The following is a 12,653-nucleotide window of genomic DNA, read 5'->3' as shown; positions in this document are numbered from 1 at the left end:
GTTTTTAAAATTGTCTGTCTCTACCAGACAGAATGACAGCATTTCAAAGGCCAGGAATTTTTAAATGCAGGCATTCAGGGCCAGGGCTTGCGGGTGGGTACTTTCTCTTTCTCTCCAGTGTTTGGGGGATGGACAGCTGAATGCTTCTATGGGACAGTGTGGAGATGCTTTGTGACACTGCTGGTGGGTGGTGCTGGTGCTTTCACACCCTCTCTTTGCAGGAAGCCAGGTGGCCCTGTTGCTCCAGAGGGGGAGGAAGAGGCCACAACTACAGCAGAAGAGGGAGCAGGAAGAGCCTCAGACATTTCTTGGTTTTTCAGGTGTCTACTTCACTGCAGCTCGTGCTTTGAAATTACACACCTGGTCATACAGGTGGTGCTCAGGTTTAAAACATTTATGCCTTGCTTCAGGCTCTGACTGCACAGTGTGCAAACCACCCGTGTTATGTCGTCAGTACACTGCCTGAAGAATTGTGATGCTAGGGAACTCCTTTGCATTGGCTTTGGTGTGCTATGGTGTGCATTGGGCAGTAGCAGACGTACTAGCTAGGGGGCGACGGCTCTGCTTTTGCACCCGGTTCCCTCAGTTGCTGTGCGGCTGGAGCTGCGTGACCATCCTGTCACTACACTAAGAGCAGAATGGCGGTGTAACGTGTGATCCAGCATTTATACAGGCCGGGTCACGTGATGCACTGGGTAATCACAGCCATGCATTAAAAGCTTGTTGATTGGCTGCACTGCAGTGTAGCACGCCAGTAAAAACACAAAATAGACAAATCACCAGATTCTAGAAATGCACAAAATGGTTCTAAAGAAATCTGATTCATTACAAATTCTGCTGCCAAACAAATTCAAAAGGTTCAGCAATTTGCTTTAGAGAAATTGTGCAAAAACAATGACAATGCCATTTTACTGTGAGAATTGGTTTGGAAAATGGAAGGGAATGTGAAGATGGAGGATCACATGACTCTGGGAGGGGAACTTGCCCTGATTGGCTCAGAGACTGTTCAACATCCTGTGAGCCAATCAGGGGCAGCATTTCGGCAGGTCCTTCAGTCTTAGAAGCCAGAAACACTATTCTGAGGCTAGCTTGCGCGGTATGCCAGATCTTGCAGGGGAATTATGTGTGAGCAATAGGTGGGCCGAGGTAAATACAGTTCTGGTTACTCACGGTTATGTCGTCCCTGGGCAGGCTCGCATAAGTGAAAAGGAGAATGGCACAAGGATTCTTTGGGGCACACTCTGGTGTAAGGGACACTAGCCAGATGTTGGTTTGAGGTGCCCTTGGTGGTCTGTGTTAAAGTGCCAGTGACAATGTCACTTGTAATCGTGATGCCAGTACCTTTTGTATGGAGGTACAACCATTTACTACAGTGTTAATAGAGGAACTGAGTCTAAGGCAAGCAGGCTCTTTACTGATGATGACCCTTGATAACAATACATCCATAGGCATTAAACAGTCTCTTGATACAATCCGGCATTAAACACAATCTCCCATGCATATGGCGAAAGGGAAATGCAAATCCTCAATGAAGTACAGGCTCTTGTAATACATAAGAAAACTTCTGCTCAGACTAGGCTGGTAATAATGAAAATCTTACACTGGTAACAACTCCGGCCTGATTCTAATCCTTAAATAAAAAGGTGCTTTTCTGAATCCTGAAACTTCTATTTCATTGCTGTTCTGAAAGTTGGCCTGACTGGCCTCAGGATTTAAACTGGAGATGTAGATGCTTCATGCTATCCCCTACACCTAAGGGTACTTTCACACTTGCGGCAGGACGGATCCGACAGGCTGTTCACCATGTCGGATCCATCCTGCGGCTATTTTGCCGTGCCGCCGGACCGCCGATCCATCCCCATTGACTATAATGGGGACGGGGCGGAGCTCCGGCGCAGCACGGCGGTGCACGGCGAAAGCCGCCGGACTAAAAAGCCTGACATGCAGTAATTTTAGTCCACGGCCTTTCGCCGTGCACCGCCGTGCTGCGCCGGAGCTCCGTCCCCGTCCCCATTATAGTCAATGGGGACGGAGCGGCGGTCCGGCTGCACGGTGAAATAGCCACAGGACGGATCCGACATGGTGAACAGCCTGTCGAATCCGTCCTGCTGCAAGTGTGAAAGTAGCCTAATACAAAGGTGCTTAATAAGTCCTCGGGTAATGACTATCTTGCTAATCCTTTGTCTTGTATAAACGTAATAATTCCTTATATACTTGGCTGCGTACAGTTTAGATATTGGTCACCCTGGAAGAGCGATCTATAGGAGTGGATTGCTCACCTCTAGGAAGAATACTTGCAGGCCTTAACCCTGGGTTATGGAACAGACAGAGACAGAGTAGAGAGGCTAGGAAGGGGCCTCCCTCCAGATATTCAGCTACATGGCTGTTGCTTTTTGAAGGCTCATGAGAGAACTGCATTCAACTTAACTCTCACTTGGATTGACCTGAGCTCATCTGCACTGGTTTGGATTCACCTCAACCAGGAACGGAACTGCTCTGCACAGCACACAACTGCACAGGACTGCACACACGGCACATGACTGCACTTAGGTCTGAGCTACGCAATTTATACACACTGACACTGCTCCATCCTGTGGAGAATCGAGTGTAGTGCACCCTGACTAGGCCTGTCTAATGAATATTTGTATGTAAAATCACATCGTGACATGGAGAATATGACGGGAGATAAAATACAAAATACAGACATATCACATGACATTAATACATGTTAAAAACACGTTTGCGGGGCCCACTTGACTTGAGTGGGACACTGCATTGCAATCTGAGAGAATGTGTCTTGACTGTGTTTACCAAAATACAATTACAAACACAATACAGTAATCTAGGTTCTCATACAGCTACTGGAAAGTGAAGAGTTAATGTTGCACTGCAAATTCTGAAATCAACAAACCCTGCAACACCAAAAAATTTCTGTAAATAAACAGCTAGCCTTTAAAAAAAAGATGTTATAGTTCACGTTTAATAGTCTTATTTTCAGCACCAGCATCAATATTATAGTTTCTGCTGCAAATGTTGCACATTATTTTCTAAAACACAGTTTCTATTTTTATAGGTGCTGCACGGGGGCAACTGTGCTGTTTTTCTAGTGGGTTGGTGGGGCCCAGTGCTAAGTATGGCATAGTCGGCATCAGGGGTGCTGTTTGACTGCAGGGTCCTGCCTCATTTAGCATGTAGCATAGGAGGTGGTATACATGGGCAATTTAGCGCTGTTTCTGCTAAAGTAGCAGGGATGAGATCAAAGCATAGCAACTGGATGTACGATTCATTTCTTTTCTTTTTTGTATATGTACAGAGATTCTGTCCCTGGATCAGCACTCCTTCCATTCGGCCACGTGATTTTAATTAGCAAGGTATTTTGCATGAGGGGTTAAATGAACCTACCATGCTCTCAGTTGGAGTTCCTGAGGGCTTCAGGTAAGGTGAGCTTTGACAACTGTTCACATGGCACGGTGCTGCACGGGGGCCACTGTGCTAGGTATGGCACAGCTGGGCAGCAGGGTTGCTGTTTGACTGCTGGGTCCCACCGCCTGACGGATTGGCGCCACAGGGTCGGTGGTCGCCGTGCTGCGCTGCGCCAATTTTAGAGTAGGACCCACTCATAGGAGGCAACCTTGGTGTGGTGAGGCTGCTTATGCCTTTTGACCAAAATGTACACTAATGCCTCATTTAGCATGTAGCATGCAATTCATTTCTTTTCTTTTTTGTATATGTACAGTTTCTATTTTGCTACCATGTATAATCAATCAGCTTATCACATTTTGCCAGTGTGTTTATAGAAAGGCACATTTAATTGAGTCTTTGTTAATTTCCAAAATACCAGTTTCAATTTAGCTACCGCTTGTAATTTCACATTTCAGCACATTTCAGTCCATCGATGTATCAGTATTAGTGAACGCATTGTAATACAATAACTGCATTAATATGCCTGTTTTGGTTGACACTTTGTATCGTGTCAAGGTAGAGTGCAGTTTTAGTGAATGCATTGTACAGTAATCAATGCATTACTATAGCGGTTTCATTCCACACATTGTCTTGCATCAATATAACATGCAGTTGTGATGAACGCATTGAACTGCTTTAACTGCATCAATATGCTGTACCAGTTGTATTCAACGCTTTGGGAAACCATTGTCAATACCAATGTGTAGTATGTTTGTAGAAGGGGGGGGGGGCATTTAAATGTTCCTTTGTCTATCAATTACAGGAAAGCACTTGCAATTTTTTCACTACCATTCAATAATCAGTGCACTAATCCTGACTTTTTATTTATAGGCCCCATAATAAAATGTCTGGTAAACATAAGATTCAAAAAGAAAATCTGAGAGTCAGAATGTTGGTAGTGGTGCAAACAGCAGAAGCAGCACCAGCCATCTGGCCAGGGGTAGCAGAATAGTAGGCTACAGTTCTCCTTGGCTTCCAATAGGTGCCACATTGTTATTAAAGACAAAAAGCATAATATTGTAGACTGGATGGCTAACTCCTCTTCACAGTCACAGCAGGATGATGTGAATGTCATTTCTGAGTCTGACACTTTGAGCCAGTGGTCACAGCATTCCTTCTTCCCCTCCTCCTTGTGGACCAGGAAAGCCTTTCAGTGGCATCCTCTTCACTGTCCCCACCTAGTGGAGTACCTGCTTTTTCCCTAAAAAGAGGCAACAAAGCTCCACGTGCTATGAAAGATACTCTAGAGAGCCTCCCTGTTGATGAGTTGCGTGACAATAGTCAGCTTTAGGACTGCTATGAGGAGGAGGCTTATTGGAGGTGGGGGGCTCAATGCATAGCTGAGTTATTGTTGTTGATAGTGTAGTGGCACTTTAGCCACAGTGGCGGCAGTAGGGGCAGGGGTAGTGACAGTTGCACTCTGGTTAAATAGTTACATAGTTAATATGGTTGAAAAAAAGACATAAATCCATCAAGTTCAACCAAGGGATAGGTGGGTACTTGAATTCCAGAAGAAAGTGAAACTCACTATCATATAAGAATTCTTCTAAACCCTTTTTAAAACTGTCCACTGTTCACGCTGTGACCATGTCCGGTGGTAGTCTATTCCATAGATTTACAGTTTTTACAGTAAAGAAGCTATGACGCTTCTGGAGACTGAACTTTTTCTTCTCCAGTTGGAGGCAGTGCCCCCTTGTCTTTTGAGGGCATTTCACATGGAACAGTTTTTCACCGTATTTTTTGTATGGCCCATTTGTATAGGTTAATTATGTCCTCCCTTAGACATCTCTTCTCAAGACTAAATCAATTTTTAATCTTTCTTCATAACTAAGACCCTCCATGCCCCTTATAAGTTTAGTCAATCTCCTTAGTAATTTTTTCAGTTCTAAAGCGCTCAGAACTGAACTGCATAATCTATATGAGGTCGTACCAATGCTTTGTAAAATGGTATCATTACATCCGTTCCCCATGATCAATGCCTCGTTTAATGCATGACAATATCCTGGTAGCCTTAGAAGCAGCTCATTGACATTGTATGCTATTATTTAATCTAAGATCTACAAGTGACTTCCCCAGTGTTACTTCCCCTAGGACATATGATGCCCAGAGAGTATTACTACTAAGATGCATAACTTACATTTATCCACATTGAACTTCATTTGCCAAGTTGATGCCCAAGTATCCAAGTCAGCTTGTAGTTTATGGACATCTTCCATGGACTATACAGAATTACATAGTTTAGTGTAATCTGCAAAAATAGAAAAGGTGCTATGTATCCCGTCCTCAATATCATTAATAAATAAATTAAATAATAAAGGAACCATCACTGAACCTTGGGGTACACACTTATAACCCGGGACCTTTCTGAATAGGAATCATTGACCACAACCCTCTGGAGACGGTCCTTCAGCCAGTTTTAATCCAATTACAAACTATACTGTCCAAGCCTATAGAACTTATTTTACCAATTAAACATTTATGAAGAACAGTATTAAAAGCCTTTGCAAATTCCAGATACACTACATCCACAGCTGCCCCTCTACTTCTACTCTCCTCCTCATAAAAAACAAATCAGTTTAGTCTGACAACATCTGTCCTTGGTAAACCTATGTTGGTTATCACTTATAATATTATTTACAGCTACATACCCCTGTATATAGTCCCTTAAAATGTTTCCAAAAACAGAAGTTAAACTAACTGGTCTATAATTACCTATGAAGGACCTAGATCCTTTTTTGAATATGGGCAACACATTTGCCTTGCACCTATCACTTGGCACTGTACCAGTACCTAAAGAATCGTACAAAAATTATAAACAAGCACAAGAAGATGGGTCGGCACTGCAGTTTGCACATGGTGCTTGTGTCCAGGGAAGGCGTCCCACTAGTTTATAGTGAAGAAGGACCGGCAAAATTTTGACAATATGAAGAGACTTTTATTCAAAGTATAATAGTGACTAGATTGGGCTCAAGCCAGAGCCTTTTTCAAACTGCAGATGAAGCTGAAATTAGTGACTGATGATGGTATTATGCTTTGAATAAAAGTCTCTTCATATCATCAAGAAAGTGAGTGTCAGTCCACCTCCACATTTGTGTCTGTCTGGTTCCCACAACGGTCAATAATCTGCCTTCTCCACATTTTTCTCAATGGACATCCTCCGGTCGCCAACAACAGTAGGGCAGAGCGTTGCTCCCATTTCCTCTCCCTTCAATCATATGTGTAAAGTGAAGTATTGCCATGCTGTGCTTAAGCTAATCAGCCTGGGTGAGAGTAGCCGCACAGCCTACCACTTGCTAAAGTGCATCAAGCACTGCTGGCTGTCTTCCTGCCAATTTTGCCAGGTGGTCAGCAATAATGGCAGGAACATTGTGGCCACTCTGTATTTGGTGGAAATAACACACGCTCTCTGCATGATGCATGTGATAAACCTAGTCATGCAAAGCTTTTTTTTAAAGTACACTGAGGGTGCTGGCAATGTGAATATCATTAAGCCTAGCCCTAACTACTCATAAAGTCTTGTGGCTTCTCCGTGCGGTTTAATAACTGACACAGGTGCAGTACAGAAGAGAACTGCTGGCAAGCCTCTTCCTTGTACTACACCTCCATCATCATTTACTGAACCGCATGGGGCAACACAAGACTTTATGAAAAGTCAGGACCTGGTGACAATGCTTGGCTTTGTTAATCAAAGTATAGGGAATAAGAAGACAGCAGCAGTAGGGAGAATGGAGCCTCTAGGAGAAATGGCTCATTTTCATATATTAAAACCTGAGACCAAGAGAAATCAATGCTAGTAACCAGTGCAAATATATAAGTTAAGCCTGTTCTAATGCTATGAAACTGGTGACATAAACCCTTTAAGTGAGACTACTGCAGTATGTACAAATATATGACTAAAAATAGTAGTCTTTATATTTTTTTCTCAGTTCATAAAATAAAGCAATACATTGCATCTGTTTCTCTTGTTGCTATTGTTATTTAAATAAATATGGTAAGTGATAATATTTCGGTCAGAGTGACCTTTGTCAAGTCCCATCTGGAAGAGAAATATGGCTGCGCTTGCTGCTGAAGAATGGCTGTGCTTACCATATCTGGATTTATTTAAGTTACAATAGCTAGAGTGTAAAGATACTGTAGGAGAAAAAATTTAACATATTACTTTATTTGATAACGGAGAAAGAAAAATAAAGACTACTATTTTTCAATGCATTCTGAGTGTGCCTTGAATATTTTAACCACCTCAGCTCCCCTAGCTTAAATCCCCTTAATGACCAGACCACTTTTTACAATTCTGCACTACACTACTTTCACGGTTTATTGCTTGGTCATACAACTTACCACCCAAATATATTGTACCCCCTTTTCTTCTCACTAATAGAGCTTTCATTTGGTGGTATTTCATTGCTGCTGACATTTTTACTTTTTTGTTATTAATCAAAATTGTTTTATTTATTTAATTATTTTTTTATTTTTTTTCTTACAATCGTTTTCCGTTAACTTGTGACAAAAAATAAAAACTTCCATGAACTCACAATGCTCATCAGCGAATACCTTAGGGTGTCTACTTTCCAAAATGGGGTAATTTGTGGGGTGTTTCTACTGTCTGGGCATTATAGAACCTCAGGAAACATGACAGGTGCTCAGAAAGTCAGAGCTGCTTCAAAATGCGGAAATTCACATTATTGTACCATAGTTTGTAAACATGTAGAACAATACATTTAGAGAAAAATTTATATAGAAATGTAGTTTTAAAAAAAAAAAAATACAATTGAAAGTGAAAAATGTCATTTTTTTGCAAAAATTTCTGTCAATTTCAATTAATAACAAAAAAAGTAAAAATGTCAGCAGCAATGAAATACCACCAAATGAAAGCTCTATTAGTGAGAAGAAAAGGAGGTAAAATTCATTTGGGTGGTAAGTTGAATGACCGAGCAATAAATCGTGAAAGTAGTGTAGTGCAGAATTGTAAAAAGTGGTCTGGTCACTAGACACCCCAAGGTATTCCATGAGGGGCATGGCGAGTTCATAGAAGATTTTTTTTTTTGCACAAGTTAGCGGGAATTGATTTTATTAATTTTTTTCTCACAAAGTCTCCCTTTCCGCTAACTTGGGACAAAAAGTTCAATCTTTCATGGACTCAATATGCTCCCTCAGCGAATACCTTGGGGTGTCTTTTTTTTTACCTTTATAGGACAAACCTATCCTTCCCCATGGGACAATGTGCAAAGTGCAAATCGCCCAGAGATGTGGCGAAGTACATTATCCACTTTGTCCCAGGTGAAAGGAGAGGTTTGCAGGAGCTGTGAGTGAAAGGGCCCTAAGAGCCCTGTGTGCCTGTCCTGTGTCACACAATCCCTATACTAATAGTGTACCTGTGTGTGGTACTTCCGGAAACACTCCCCTAAGCATAGGGCAGGGTGGTCAGGGCAGTCAGGACAGAAATAGTGGGTGTCACGCCTTATTCCACTCCTGCTACAGACACAGCATTTTTTTCGGGGTGGCGCTTGGTTTGAGGTACCAGCAACGACATTGGGGAAATGTCGCTCGTGTAGACAGCTCACTACACTGGTAGTTGGGGCCACGGAACCTCCTGGATACAGGAGGTTCTCGATGATCTCTTCCTGAAATTTGAGGAAGGATCCTGTTCTCCCAGCCTTATTGTAGAGAACAAAACTATTGTACATCGTCAATTGAATTAGGTATACAGACACCTTCTTATGCCAGCATCTGGTCCTGCGGGAAAGTAAATAAGGAGACAACATATGGTCATTGAAGTCCACCCCTCCCATGAGCGAATAATAGTTGTGGACACAGAGGGGCTTTTCAATGACTCCAGTAGCTCGTTCAATTTCGATTGTCGTGTCTGTGTGAATGGAGGAGAGCATGTAAACGTCATGCTTGACTCTCCATTTCACCGCAAGCAGTTCTTTGTTACACAAGGCAGCCCTCTCCCCCTTGCAAGACGGGTGGTACTGAGCCGTTGGGGGAAGCCCCGGCGACTAGGTCGCACAGTGCCACAGCAGCCAATCTGTTCTAGAAACAAATGCCTGAAGAGGGGCACACTTGTGTAAAAATTGTCCACATAGGGGGCGGAGCCTAACCGCTGAACAAGACGGAGGCCTGAGCAGGAGCTCTCTCCCATCAAACCCACATTACACAGCTTTTGCACACTTTCAGCTGATCCAAAATGGGCAAAATCGGTAGAGATAGATCTAGAGATGCCCCCGATACCCCAAGATCCAAGAAAAGTCAAGGAGATATGGACAGATTCTTTAATAAGAAGTTGGCACTATCCCCGGCCCGTGCAGCTAAGATGGCGGCCCGCCGCATGGAGAAAGAAGCTGAGCGGGAGTCTGAACAAGAAGATGGAGATGCTGAATATACAGATACTCCGGAGGAAGAAACAACTCAGAAAGACACCGACACGCTCACCAAAGCCTTCTTCAAGGAAACATTATCCCTGGCTTTGGCTCCTCTGCTTCAGGAGGTACGTGATCTGCGACCCGACATGCGCGCCCTGGGGAATCGGGTTGAGCAACTAGAGACCCGACAGGACCACATAGTGTCACATAGCGCCAGTATAATTACGGCAATAGAAGCACAAGTCTCCTCTCTCAATTCTGCCTTCCTCATGATCGAGGACCAAAAGAACAGGAGCCGACGTAAAAACATAAGGATGAACTGGCTGGACGAATCTATTACCCCAGATAATCTGGAAGCTGCTGCTAAATCTCTGTTTGCCGAGCTGCTGGGGGATAACAGAGCTGCAAAGATCGTGATTGAAAGAATACATCGCTCCCTGTGCCCTACACCTAAAGAGGGTGAAGCCCCCAGAGATGTGATCTGCGGTCTTTTAAGTTACAGGGACACAGCGGCCATTTTGCAAGCAGCCCGCAAGAGCTCAGACCTCAAAATTGGGGATTCATCCGTCCTGCTGTTCCAAGATATCGCTTCATCAACCCTAGCGAAACGCAGGATTCTAAAACCCTTGACCGACCACTTAAGAAGCAACAAGCTTTTATATAAATGGTTGTACCCGTTCGGTGTCACATTCGCTAGGAACGGTCGCCGCTGCGTTATACGCACTCCGCAGGACTTACCCCAGGCCTGGAAGATCCTAGATATCCCTCCTATTGGGGTAGATAATTGGCTTGCAGTGGACATCTCGGTTCCCAAACTTCCACACCTGCTAATTCAAGAGGCCTGGTCCACCCCGTCCAAACCAAGGTCATCCAATAGCAGTAAGCCTCTGGGGAGAAGAGATCTTACCTGACTTTAATCGGTCCCAAGATATGCTATATACAGTGTCTCTGTGTCTTGGAACTTTGGAGGACATGTCGCAGCTCTGCTGGCTGAAGGCGATTTCTTCCAACAGCGTCACAGGTTACCACTGTCATGTTTATAGGTTAAAGGAAACCTGTTATATATTAGCAGTTGATCGGATCTTACCTTAAGCTGCTTTATGTGATATGGCTTGTTATGCCTCTTTATAGGTGTGCATTCTTTTAGCTACCTAGATCGATAGCTTTAATAATTTAAGTATTCATATACTTTAATGTTGTAATTTTCTAGTTATGAGTAATGTGGGTTATGATGAATCGGGTTAGGATACATCTCGGTCCCTATATGTCCCACTGTGACCCACTTCAGTGGCGCTTTCCCACTAGTTGTCTATCCCTTTGTCCTTTTTCCTATACACCCAGTTTACTCCCCTCATTGGTACTTAGTTTTTTGAGTCCCTTTATAATTGCACTCAGCATATTTACAAGTTGCGCTTCTATCTTGCTTCGCAACCCTTCTAACCAATATGGATTAGGCTTATCTGTCTCAACAGTAGTCTCACCCCTCTGCACATCTGCACAATTAGCTTATTATCATTACCTTCTATACTCCTTATGACAGATTTAAACAACACTACATTTAATGTCAGAGGTTGCAATACACCTCAGAAGCGATCTCAAATTCTTACTCTCCTAAAGAAAAATAGGAGTGACATATGTTTTCTCCAGGAGACCCATTTTAAAACTAATAAAATACCCAACTTCCAATACCCCACTTCCAAAAGTGAGATATCCGCAGTGGTTTCACAGCACGTACGGATCTGCCTCCAGGGGAGTTAGCATTGCAATTAGCAAGAATGTCCCATTCGTTCTAACAGTTGCTCAGCAGGACCCTGAAGGCAGATTCTTATTTATCAAAGGGAAAATTGGTCACTTGGTAGTAACCCTTGCTTGTCTCTATGCACCAAATGTTAGGCAATACGATTGGCTTAAGAGAACCCTTTCCAAACTAAACGATTTCGCAGAGGGGATTAAAATAATTGGTGGTGACTTAAATGTTTCCTTGAATCCCCAATTAGACTCGTCACTAGGTAGCTCCACCAAATCTCAGAAAACACTTGGTGGAATTCATAAGCTTCTGAAGGACCTACATCTAACAGATACCTGGAGGTCGCTTAACCCCTCAGTGAAAGATTATTCCTTTTACTCAGCAGTTCACCAGTCTTACCAAAGACTTGACTACATTTTCTTATCCAATTCCCACCTAACCATGCTGAAAAAAATCATCCATGGGTCCCATTACTATTTCCGACCATGCCCCAGTTACTTCCTCTATAAATTTTTCCAATCTTCCAGCAAGAGAATGGGTTTGGCGTTTAAATGAAACGTTACTAGACACTGATAAACATGTTGAAGACATCACCCTTAAACTCTCCTATTACTTTCAAGAGAATAAATTGCAAGACACATCTCAAACCATTATCTGGGAGGCTCACAAAGCCTTTATTCGGGGAGAACTTATAGCATTAGGATCCAAGATTAAAAAGGAGAGGCAGAAGAGGCTTGATTCCCTTATACGCCAAATATCTGCGATTGAATCTATTCAGAAACAATCCAAGAGGTCTGCAGCACTAGAAGAACTTACACTCTTGAGGAGACAATTGAAAGAGCTACTCAAATTTAAATGTGCAAAGGCCTACCAATATACAAAATTTAAACAATACATACATGGTGATAAGGGAAACAAGTTTATGTCACACCAGGTTAATCAGAGAAAAGCTGCCCAGGTTTGTCTCCTCGATCAAGGCCAAGAATGGTAAATTGGTTTTATCAACAGAAGCCATAGCGGATGAGTTTTGTTCTTTTTATGGGGCCTTGTATAATCTAGATAGTGGGAAGGAAAATACAACA

The sequence above is a fragment of the Bufo gargarizans genome, chromosome 6 (genome assembly GCF_014858855.1).
Source record: "Bufo gargarizans isolate SCDJY-AF-19 chromosome 6, ASM1485885v1, whole genome shotgun sequence".
NCBI classification, from domain to species: Eukaryota; Metazoa; Chordata; class Amphibia; order Anura; family Bufonidae; genus Bufo; species Bufo gargarizans.
Note: the sequence above shows the minus strand (reverse complement) of the source record.